Raw genomic sequence first — 12,485 nt, forward strand, 5'->3', positions numbered from 1 at the left:
TCCTTTTTGGCATGGGTACTGCAGCTCTTATCCTAGTCTAAAGCGTGAGGCTCCCAGATGGTCCGGAAGAATGAGGGAGTTTGTTCGTTTTTTGGGGGGCACATAGGTAAATGCTATGGGTACATGAGATGTGTTTGCAGGGGGAGTTCTCTCAAATCCTCCTGTGGCCCCTGTTTGTAAGGCCAGTGGTGAGTTGGTGTTAGCAGAGCCTCATTAAGCACAGCAAGGAACAAGGCAGGAAAGCACCAGGGCAGAAGCGGTGGCCAGAATCCCAGTTCACCAGACCATCCTGCTTTCCAGGGCTCCCCAGTCCTATGAACCAGCCGGGTAAGTCCACAGGGGGAGGTGAGGATGAGAAACATGAGCCTTCCCCAGTGGGTGCCCAGTAGCCTTGCTGGGCTAGACTTTACAACCCCAGCAATCTGAGTCGTCCCACCTGCAGTCAAGAGGGGCCAGAGCAGCTGCGGCACGTCCAGGCTTCCCAGGCCATGGTGAACAGTGGGACGCGGATCTCCCCGTGAGCAACAGGCTCTGACTATGCTGCCTCGCAGCATGGCTCCAGGCTTGCTTACCATCTGCTCAGGGAGGAGGGGGGGGGGCGCTCTCCACCTCTTCAGGCTCTGAAGCACCATCCTCTTCGACCCACGGGCCGCCAAACATGGGAGCCGTGGCGATGCCGGGCAGGCCTTTGCGGTGTCCGGAGCCATCGTGCTCCCCACCCCTCACCCCCCCTTCCCTCGCTGCTCCTATTTGATGTGTTACGCAGTGCATGATCAGGGTTTCCAGGCGGGTTCACTGGGCTCCAAGAGTGCGGAGGCCTCAACCACCCATTGTCCACTCCTGCTAGATGTGAAAAATATCCCCATAGCTTACAGGATTGTGGAGTGTTAAGGAGGTCCTGGTGCGCACTGAGGATACGTCCGCCATCTTGGCCTATTCGGCCATATCCCCCCCCCCCCCCCCCCCCCTCCCCCCAATAGTCATGTTCTTAAGTGGGATGACCAGGGACGACAGGAGCTACCCACTATAGTACACTTGTCATGTAGTAGTTGTCTAGGAGTGACCGGAGTAGCCCAAGGCATGTACTAATTACACAGAGCATAGTTGTATTCTGTGTACGGTACACCACAGACTGAAGAGGGCGGCCTATAATCATGCACTCAATATGGTCCGCCTTGGCAGATTAGGTTGAGCTTTCCAAAAGTGACAAATGGTTTCTTACATGAATGAGCAGTAGAGAAATGGCTGATATGAATTTCCATGTAGAAGTAAGTTATTCAGGCGGTGAATGTGCACCCAAGGAAGTAACCCGCTTTATTGGTGTCTCTTTTGTTTTGCCTCTAAGGTGATTGAGGTGCAGCCAGAGGATTTATTTATTTGAAAAATTTTGTAACGCGCGAACATGACCCTTGTGGGTATCAGAGCCCTGTACACAGAGGCAAAAGCATGAATAAACTCAGTACATTGGAGGCCAACACTGTACAACCACAAGGAGTAAACAATCAAGTTCAAGGACCGGGTAGTGGCCCCCGCTAGTTCAGCTTCTCAGAGTGCAAAAGATTTCCTGTAACATTCAGCAAAACAATCAGTGGCTCGTCACAACATAGTAAAATAAATGACAAATCTGTAGTCTGCCCAGCTAGTATAGTTCCGGAAGGGCCCCAGTGTAAAAAATATAACTTACCAACCAATCGTAAAATGGAGCACTATATGTTGGGATAAATGTCAGATCAGTCAACAAGGGATCTTAAAAAAAGAGTAGAGGATTATGCAGTTAAATTTTCACTGGGGGGGGGGGGCTTCAATGGCCACTGCCTGTTTCTTGAAAGAGGCAGTAGAAGGATTGGCTCTAATCTCCGTAGGAAGAGCGTTTCAAATTCTAGGAATAAGGCTGAAGAACGCACGTTTGTACGTACTTTTCTTTTTGAGTTTGGGAGGTTTCAAGAGTAGTGTGGACTTGCTTATGTTACGATCCGTTCCAGAAAGAACAAGCTTGTTCACCAGATAGGCCGAAGTGTTGTAATGCAAGGCTTTATGCGCGAGTCAAGCTCTTTTAAAACAAATCCTCGCTTCAATAGACAGCCAGTTGACCTGCCAAAGGTCAGGTGTGATGCGATCATGTTTTTTGGAGCCTCTGATGAGTTGAGCGTGTCTCTGATAGGGGCCAAGCTCGCTATAGACCACATACCTCCATATGTATACCTCTGGGGCAGGACACGAAGCGAAGTGCAGCGAAGAGGGACAAAGCCCCACCAGGCCCATGCTTGAAATCTACAGGAAGATTTTGCTAACTGACTTTTATGCCTTTATGTAATACGTAAAAAAAATTGGATAAGTAGGCTGTTCGGGCACATCATTAAGTCCGCAGCAGAATCCAGACACGTTGTGCGAGTCTGATCCAGCGTCCAATACATGGTTTAAATTGCTAAAATACATGTCTGAAAATGACGTGGTGTAACTGAACTACCATTAAGAAAATCCTTTTCTCCGCAGAATACACCAGAAAGTCTCACTTCCAGCCCTAGGCCAACTCCTGCATTGCAATTACCACCTTTGTGTAGCTTTTCTCTCATTCGCCTACGAGATATCTTGGACATGGAAACCAATAGGTATTGCTTTGGCTTTATATGCTACGATCAAAGAATGGAGTAGTTGATTCCTGATTGTTTACATTTAACACGCCCCCCAATAATGTATCTAGCTGTGAACAATATACTGCCAAAATAGATTTCCAGACAAACATATCCTTTGTAATGTGTACTTCTAGACTGACTAAATCTGTTCTACTTGACCATGCAGACATATTTTGCCTTCACACCCTAGTTTGATTTAACATAGTTTATTTCAACAGAACTTGTGTTGTAAATGGCGTGACCTCTTATTAAGCAGGCATATTTTTTTAGTTTGCACCTGAGAAATAACTATCATTGGTGTACTTTTTTGCTGGTATGCAGGAGTTTGACTTTTTGGCCTAACTCCTTTACTTGTTCAGCGCACACCGTGGATGTAAATGGCATCAGGGCTAAAAAAAAGCATGCTTGCTTAACCCTTTGCACGGTTTCATTCCCCCAGCCCCCTCTTTTATAGTCAGAAGTCTGTGATGTATTGGTAGGTCCCCATAAAGCAACTGAATATCAGACATTTCTTGTGATACCACAGTTTATGAAATTTGTACCAAAGAAAGCAGGGAGCTATATCTTCGCAGGTTTCTTCCATATCTGTGTAGCTGCAATGGAAAATCTGAGCTTTTTTAAGCAGGTTGTTGGTATAGCACAACTTAAAACTGGACCGATTCTTTAGAAATTCTGATTGGTTAGGACACGTTCGTATCACTCTTGGTGGGTAGGATCAGTGTGTGAAACATGCTGGTTCAGCTTAATTACAAAGTGATAATTCGAATAGATTACATTATTTTACTGTTTTCTACACCTGTACCAAGAGGGCTCCATCACACAAGCTGGAGCCCATCGATCCTATTTCTTAATATACCAGTGAAAGAATTGGAGTCGACCATTCAGGAAAGTGTTACAAACTATGTCATGTGTAGGATAGGCAGGAGGAAACCCATAGACCAAGTTGGGATGGGTGTATGCTGTAAATAAGAACAATTCCCAACAGGTATCAATTGGAAGACAATTTCAACAGGTGTATGCAATATGCATTACAAAAGGAAGAAATAAGGAGTCACTGCAATTTTTTGAAAAAAGGCGGGTATTATTCACCACTTTAAGAGCAAGGCGGGTCTGTTGCAAAGTCATACAGTTAAACAGTAATGGCCGTCGACCACACAGCTTAATTTTATGGCGCCCTTCATGTTTTGTACTCCTGAAAATTGACTCATTCTTGTTTTAAGTGATTACAACTTGATCCTTGGAGCCATTACTCTGTAAATTTCACCTATTGTCACAACGCGCCGACCACGCTGTCTCACACCAGCACTTGCACTACCACCACTATTCACTGTATATATTCATGTATATATCACCTTCACCAAGTGCCACCGGGTTGTCACACCATTTAATCGGTACAGTGCTGTTTAACTGTATGACTTTGCAACAGACCCGCCTTGCTCTTAAAGTGGTGAATAATACCCGCCTTTTTAAAAAAAATTGCAGTGACTCCTTACAAACTATGTCAGTCACACCACAAGGATCTAATTTTGTTGGTAATTTAATTCATTGAAGCCAAGTAGGTTCTTATAAACTCGAATGACATGAATCATTTACCGTGGCCCAATCTAGTCTGTCAAGACAGACCATCGCACATCATGCTTTACTCTTGATGTCTCCCACTCTTTGGGATTAATCTTTGTCTTATAAAGCAACTTCTTATGGAAAGTCACAATTTAATTTTACTTCCCAAAAATTTTATCTTAGTGGTGTTCAAATTATAGAAGACCTCTGAATCCTACGTTTGCCCAAGATTTTAGTTGGCAGTTAGGTTCCCTTGATCTTATTTGAGGCGATGTCATTGTTTCTGCTTGAAGAGAAATGACTCCAGGTGTTTGACCACTCTTTAGTTTAATGCTTATTCTGAAGTCCCTGACCTAACATGCCACCCCTGCACTTAATCCTTGTAAATATCACTTTAAAGATAATGTTGTACACAAGTCTGCTTACTAGCTGCTATCCCCCCCCTTTCCCCACCGCCCCACCCCCTTCCCCCCAAGAGGTTTAGAAAGCAGATCGAGACGAATTGGACGGCTCCAGGGCTGAGAAGCTCTTCCTCAACACTGCGTTGGTGGTTGCCAAGAGGGACATTGCTGCTCACTGGCTAGACACTGCCCCTCCCACTCTAGGGTGCTGGTGCCGGGGGTGGATTGGTGTGCTGCGCATGAGGCCTTTATACATAGCCACGGGGTGTCCCCGGAAGTTTCATCGCATGTGGGGGAAATGGGTCGGGGTACTTGACGACTGAGATGGTGTGGTCTGCTTTTCAGGTGCACGTGGGTACGCTATTCTTGCTTTCTTTATGTAATCTGGATGTCGCCGCAATGTGTGTTCTTCCCCCTATTCAGCCAATGTACTTTGTAGCTCTGAATGGTGCTGTTGTCAACTTTCAAACTCAATAAAATTGGTTGTCAAAGCAGATCGAATTTGGGCTTTAAAGGAATGTGGTTATCTAATAGTTTGTGATGTAGAGTGGCTCTTGCCACAATCCTGCTACATCTCACCTGGCTACTTGATTGTATTCCCACCAGGGTTCGTTCACATGGCACCATTGTCGTTCTATTCCCCCACACCAATCATCTTCCTCTTAATCAATTGATTTGTACTTTGGGCCTCTTGGTTCAGACCGGTGACAACTGTAACCTCTGGAGCTACTTGGTTAAGGTCCTTCAAAGTAGAAAACTGCATCGACCGAATTCTGAGACCGCCTGGGTATCCACTCCTGTGATGTGTTCATTACGAGGAGCAAGACATGTGTTCTGCAAGTGTTTCCCCCAAAAATTAACCCCGGGTTCAACTGACTTATGGGGAGCTGGTGGCTGTGTAAGACCCTTGCATATTTTGTGTGTATGCTGGTAGAGGTGAAATCCATCCCTGGGCCTATGTATGGGTATTTAGGAGCTAAGCAACTAAACTAGTGGTGATGGTAAAAGAGGATTTTGTTGAAGGCAATTTAAGGATCTTGTTAAGGCCACATTGGGTTCCGATGAGAGGCATATAGAGGTAATTTGGTGGACCAAATGTAGTGTTGTGGTTGTGACTTTTCTTGTAAAGCACTTCTGCTGCACTTAGGCTGCTAAAAGCAGGCTGTAAAAAATATAGGAATTGGAGTTTTGCTGTTCTGTGCTGCACTGTAGCTGTGACGATGATTTTCTTTCTAGTACAATGTGGCAGATATGATGCATGCTGGTTTGTAATATAGCCGAAGTGATGTTTCTATTTACACTATATGAATACTATGTATAAATAACAGCAAACTGATGCTGTCTTGTCTGCTGTCTTATGTCAAATGTATAAATTCTTGCAACAGAAGGTGTGGTCTCTTCTTTGTTCCTTTGTAAAGCAGTGGGTCTCAGCCATACATACCCTCGTGCTGTAAAATAACCAGTGATTCAGTTTTCACCTAGGGTTTTCAACCTGACAAGAGTTGATCAATCCCCAAAATGTTTTAATCTTTTTGTAAAGATAAGTATTTACTTCTTTTAGCCAACTTGTAAAGAATAGATGGGTTTCTGCTTGTTGAGAATTGTGAGTTCATGTAGTGAATTTAAGCTGGAATGAAATATTGAGAATTAACGTTTTGACTGTATTTTTCCCCTGTGTTCCTTTTAAAAGAAGAAGCTGGCAGGCTGACGCAAACGGGCAACTTACAGGACGGACTTTCTGGCTTTTGACCATTTAGCTGGTGAGTATACTATCCAGTCTTTCCAGCCCCTCCAACCTTCCAAAGTTTTAAGAGTTTGGCTTTGCAGGATCTTTTTGTCTCCCCCCTCTCAGAACCCCAGGGTTGCCATTGGTGATCACTCTATACTGTAAGAATTGATGTTAGGTTGTGGTGTTTAACAGTTGCAGGGCCTCCTGCTAACTGCCACCTCACTTGCATCTTAGGGAATGAGCGAATACATGAACTCGAGTGTTATGAAAGGAAATTGTTTCTTTTAAGTAGAATGAAAAATGTCCTAGCTATCGTAACAGTTTCAATCCCATTAAGAAATCGGAGAGGATTATGCCTTCTTTTTTCACTTTATTTTCACAGCAGCCATCCGATTTAAAACCATACAAACCACGTTTCTCATGAAACCTTGGGAAAAATATAGTACAACATACAATCAGGAAACAGTCCAAAACATCCAATCGGGAGGCCCCAGAGCCCAACAGTCCTTCACTGGCTCTTCAGCCTCTTTCGTTGTGCGAAGTCATCCGCTGGATCACCATCATGAATCCAGTTTTTTTTGCATTCGATCCCACAAAGATGCGGAACATTGTCACCACCTAGGCATTTAACCACTAAAGCCTCTGGGAGAAATTATAGCGAAAGCAGTTAATGTGCAATTGAGTCAAACGCTTTCAACTAGATCATTTTAAACTCAGTGTATTACTTACCCCAATACGGGGAGGGCGATCTCCTGAGGGAATCCCTAGGGTGGGATAGTCCTCACCTGAGTCCTTAATAGAAGTGACATTTTCGTTACGATAGCTAGGATACTTTTCATTCTTTGTCGGGACTGGAGATGAGGATTATGGTAGCTTAAAGCTTGCTCACCACGAGGTGAGGTATGTTAAGCACCAGCTTGTAGTAAAACCTCTTCAAGGTAGAGTCCGAAGACCAATCTGCAGCGTTGAGGATATCCTCCAAACAGGCACCCACGCCAAATGCTTTAGAGGCCATAGCTCCTCATACCGAATGTGCCCCAAAAATCCGAAGGTCAATACTAGCTTCCTTCGTTATCCACCTTGCTGTGGTGGGGAAGAAACCGCCTTGAAGGGCTTATGTAATGCAATGAGGAGTTATTGCTCCCCGGGAGGACAGATCTCTTCAGTCATTTCCTCATATGCCTTTAAGCACCGGGCAACACAAGCTTTGGAGAGTCTGGGAATTCTGAGTAAGTCATGACTCTTGTGTGACACTTTGTTCTTCTGTTCAGAAAGTTACTCCGGTTGGGGAGAATATCCTGCCTGTGATATCTAATGCTCTCATGGTCGAGGCGACTGCAAGAGATGAGGCAGAGCAGCTTAGCCGACAACTCCTTGCTAGACAGAAAATGATTTGGTTGACAGGAAAGGAACAGATTGAGAACTTGGTTAACGTCCCAAAGAGCTGAGTAGTGGGGCTCCGTCCCAAAGAGCAGAGTATTGGGGCTCCGGAGGAAGGTAAAGCCTGATAACTCCTAAGACTGCATACCAGTGGGTGTTCCCTCACCGCTGCCTCATTGTTCGGGACATGCCCAGCTGAAATGGCTTACTGGAAGGTGTTAATCGATCTATAATGCAAACTGCTGTGACCTAAGTGAGCTAGAAAATTCAGTGTGTACTCCATCTGTGTCCAGCAGATTAAGGTTTCTTCTGATACACCAACTGGACCATCTGCCCCATACAGATTTGTATCTCTTGACAGTTGTGAGAAGTTGGCCTGATATGATGTTTCCAATTCTGGAACCACCTTGTATAAGTCCAAACAAACCCTCATGGTGTCTGGTTGTAAGTCAACCTTGTAGACAAGCTATCTTAATGGTAGCATAGACTAAGCAACCTTAAAGGCTAAACTCAAGAGGTCTTGTTAAGCGAGCTGTTTTACCAATCACAGTCCTGTAATATCAAATGAAGGGACACCACACAAGTATATATTATAAAAATATATGTATTTATTCCTAAAAATAATCCCCAGTATTCTTCATGAACAAAGGGGCACAAGCGTTAAATCAAAAGCACAGTATAACATACAAAGTTGCACAATTATGGATGAGGGCGAGGGCCCACTCAGACCATATACTAAAAAAAATGGTATAAGAGATACCAATCGATCAGTGGTTAGGCCTAGGGAATCGCTGGGAGCAGTCGGGACAAGCAATGCTGAAGTCGGGAAAAGCCCGCGGGATTCGGGTGCAGTGCTGAAAGCGCGCGCATGCACCAATGTTAATTCAATGGTGCGTAAAAGTTACTCAAATAGAGTTTAAGGACACTTCCGCTGAACCTAGAAAGACAAAACTTTAGACACAGGCCCTAGAGGTGTGTACCAGTGTGGGAACACCGGCGTTGCAATGTTACCTCACCCACAGGAAGCGGGTGCACAGGGTCGAAGTGGCGTCGGGTTTCGTCACGCAGGTTCTTGGTGCTTGAAGCTGAAGAGGCTGCAGGCGATGTGAAGGAGAAGTGTCCGGTGGGATCCAAGGGTGGATCCAAGTCGAAAAGTACCTGAAAGCAGAGGGGACAGTCTGGGTCACTCAGCAGTGACCAGGGTGGAACCAGGACGGAACCAGGCAATGTCGGGCGCAATCAGGTGGTTGTCGAGGAGCTTCTCTCCGCTGCCACGTGGGCTCTGGGGCATCTGCGACGTCCAGGAGCGGTTCACGATCTGTCCCACGTCGGCTCTCACCGTCGGCGCTGTCGGCTTCAAGATTGGAGCAAACACTTGGCAAGAGCAATCCACGCGGAACTGGAAGATTGCTTCTCACTCGGACCAGGAGGGTCAGAGAGGGTGCTCCTTTTTAGGGGAGCCGGTGCAAATCTGGAGCAACCAGAATAACAAGTCGTATTTAGGTTTTCGCCGGCACAGGGGCCACAAGCCAGCTGGCAAGTGACGGTGCCAACGCCTTGAGCCAAAGAAAGCAGAAGGGCCCCACGTAGCACTCGTCGAGTGTAGAGGGGTGAACTTCGGTGCAAGAGTGGCTCAGGGTTGGGGCTTCTCAAACCCCGGTGTACAGCTTCGAGGGTCACTCGTGGGCTGCACGGTCAGCGTCTCGTGGTCTTTTCAAGATGGCGTGCCCCACGCTTCTGGTCGCCTCCACGGGTCTCAGCTCTGCAGGGACTGTGGATCGGGCTGTAAGAAGGCAGGCAAGCTTGATCTCGTCGATCTGTCGCTCGAGTTCCGGCGGGAACTGCAACAAAGCAGACGTCGAGGGCTGGATGGTGCCTGTTTGCACAGGGTGGTCACTCCTTGACCACAAGGGAGATTCTTCAGTCTTCTACGTTGAGTAGGATGTCGAAGGGTCCAGAGTTTCGTTTCTTATGTTTCATCAGGATAATCTGAAGTACATTGGCACTGCTCCCATTCTTATACCAATCTAGGGGGCTGGATTACCTGCTAGGTCCCCCCCTATGGGTGGGACCCAGGAAGGGGGTGGATACACCCCTTTCCTTTGATCCAGGCCGCGCTGGGACAGGGGCTGGAGTGCCCCAGAACCGGTTTGGCCGGATTATGCAAGGGGCAGCCTTGTGCGCCCCAAGCAGGGTCTGGTTTCTTTCAAACCTCCCTGCTACAATCCACTATCTCCTGTCTGGGGTGGTGTGACACCTCCCTGCGACAGGAAATCCTTTGTCCAGGCCTCCTTGGCTGAGTTTCGGTCAGCTACAGGGGGTCAGACTTGTGTCTGTGGCAGAAGCATCCATTTTGTGGATCTGAGGCTCCTTTAAAAATGAACCGCATTTCAGTAAAGTAACATGTCTTCTCCCTCTAGAGGGGTGGAATGCTATCCCCGTCGCCAGGACTGGCGAGGGGATAGTATTCCAAATCGTATGACACCTTACACAACATGTTTTGATAAAGCCAAACCAAAGTTGCTATATAACCGCGAGGATTATAATGCACTTAATAGTATATGGTATGGCATTATCCTGAAACAGCTTAGGGAGTTGTTCCCGACAGCTGCAGACGGGCTCAGCTCATGCTAGAGCTCCATCTCACATTAAACCATGCACTCTGCCTCCAGGATTGATGAGGCCTTCCATAGGAGTGGCTCACAGGTTTATATGTGTCCAGATATAGGTTTAGATATAGGTATACTATATCTAAGCAAGAGGGGATCACACCATCTTGCCCCAGCTGAGTAATCAGCCAGTTGTGTCACTTTAAGAACCAGCCAGGGGTGGCCAAAGATATGCTGCAGCCCCTGGTAGGCCTTCGTGGCACCTATGCCCTGGGCACCTATAGTGCATGGTACAGGGGCTGGCAAGGAGTCCATTTCCAATTGTGGTATGTACCTGTAGCACATGTATTATTAATTTAGAGAGAGAACAGCAGGCTGGGGGTCTGATTAGCAGGCCCACAGCCTCAGTAAGTTGAAAATCAGTGAAGCAAAAAGCAAAATATTGGGGTGACCATAGGATAGCAGACCCTACTCTCCTACAACAGTGCTGTCTTTCCAAGCCTTGGACAGGCCTGGGACCTCCCATCGTCTTCGGGAATCCGCCACACTCCCCAATCAATTCCCCTGAATCAGTGGATTCTGAATTTGGTCGGGATTCACAAGGTGAGTCAAACTGGGGGAGTAAGATTAAAGAGTTCCAGAAGAACTGGAAATCAAAATTGTGATCTCCAAAGGGGGTCGGGCGGGGGGTGTGATCAGAACCATTTGCGCCTGTTGTCTCCTGACCTGCGCTGTTACCCTTGCATTTATTACAAAGGGTGGAAAAGCATACCCTTGCTTCGACTCCAGTCCTGGATGAAGGAGTCCGGCTACCGCTAGTGGGTCTGGCTTCCAGCTGAAGAAACTGGGAAGCTGGTGGTCCAGTCTTAAGGCGAACAGGTCCACCGAGAAAGGACCACAACGGTCACTCAATGTTGCTCACAGCTCTGGGTTGAGCTTCCAAAGGCTGAAATTGCAGGACTGGAAGTCCGCCACTTGGTTCTCTCGGCCGGGCCAGTACTCTGCCATGACTGAAACCTGACGGACCAAACAATACTGCCAAAAAACAGGCGCAAGGTCCGAGAGGGCTTTTGACCGAGTACCCCCCTAAGTGGTTGATATAGCAGACTGCCGAAATGTTGTCCATCTTCAGAAAGACACATGACTGGATAGAATCTCTCGTCTAACAACGTACTGCGTACGAGCCTGCTTGAAGTTCTATGCAGTTGATATGTAACGGTTGTTTGTGTTGAGACCACAAACCTCTTGTAGAAATAGCATTGCATTCGGCCCCCCCAGCCTACCCTGCTGGCGTTGGATTCTATAACCAAGTCTGGGGCCGATCCGAAGATTGCTTGGGCATTCCAGGCCTCCATGTGGTCTGACCACCATTGGATTTCTTCTCGAGCCTCCTCGGAAAGGGGCACCTTATGAGTAGGGGCCACTTCTGCGTAGGTGAGCCGCCTTCATACCTTTTTGTGTGTCTGCTATGTTTGTGTGTATGCCTGTTTTTGTAAGAAAAAAGTGGGAGAAAGAGAATCAAGAAACTCTGGTGGTATTTTAAAGAAAAGGGGTAGCGCTATTTGTGTACATTTCTGCTCGGTGACAAAGATTCATAAATAACGTAAAAGGGAGAGAGTGGATGGATGAGTGAGCAAGGGTGGATGTATAGATGTGAGTGAAAGCATGCATGGAGGAAAGAGGGTGGATGATTGGATAAAAGGGCGGATGATGGGTGGATAAGGGAAAGATTGGATGGGTGACTGAAAGGTAGGGAGGATGGATGAAAGGATGGATGAAAGGGTGGATGAGTGTAATGAGGGATTGAGTGAGGGTGGCTGGAATAAAGGAGTAAAAGGGTTGATGGATGGATGACGAAAGGATTGATGGATGAGGGAAAGGGTGGATAAAGAGATGGATGAGTGAAATGATGAATGGATAGGTCCGAATTATGTTACCTCAGTTTGCCACAATAGTGCGTGGCATCATTAAACTTGCAGACCTACTATGAGCGCTGCTTGTACTGCTCAGGGGAAAAAGGTTTGCCCACTATTGTATTCCAAACAAATCAGTCCTCTTCAACTCATTGCCCAAGATATAGTCTGCTACCTACTATGCTGTTAGAAGTCCGGGATATCTTACACCTACACTTAGTTGTCGAAGCTGCTTACTTGCAAAATCGAGAACATTATTC

At 46.6% G+C, this 12,485-nt stretch overlaps 1 protein-coding gene across 4 annotated transcripts in view; it reads left to right on the forward strand.

The window, feature by feature from the left end:
- Positions 1–12,485, forward strand: part of HDLBP (high density lipoprotein binding protein) — a 1,657,332-nt gene that overhangs the window by 55,859 nt on the left and 1,588,988 nt on the right. For 2 of the 4 annotated variants that reach the window (XM_078665718.1, XM_078665720.1), the window contains exon 2: positions 6,285–6,354. The gene's annotated coding sequence lies outside the window, so the exon portion shown is untranslated. The remainder of the gene's footprint in view (positions 1–6,284; positions 6,355–12,485) is intronic. The other 2 variants (XM_078665719.1, XM_078665721.1) reach the window with 1 other exon arrangement.

Source organism: Lissotriton helveticus, chromosome 11 (genome assembly GCF_964261635.1).
Source record: "Lissotriton helveticus chromosome 11, aLisHel1.1, whole genome shotgun sequence".
In the NCBI taxonomy this organism is placed as follows: Eukaryota; Metazoa; Chordata; class Amphibia; order Caudata; family Salamandridae; genus Lissotriton; species Lissotriton helveticus.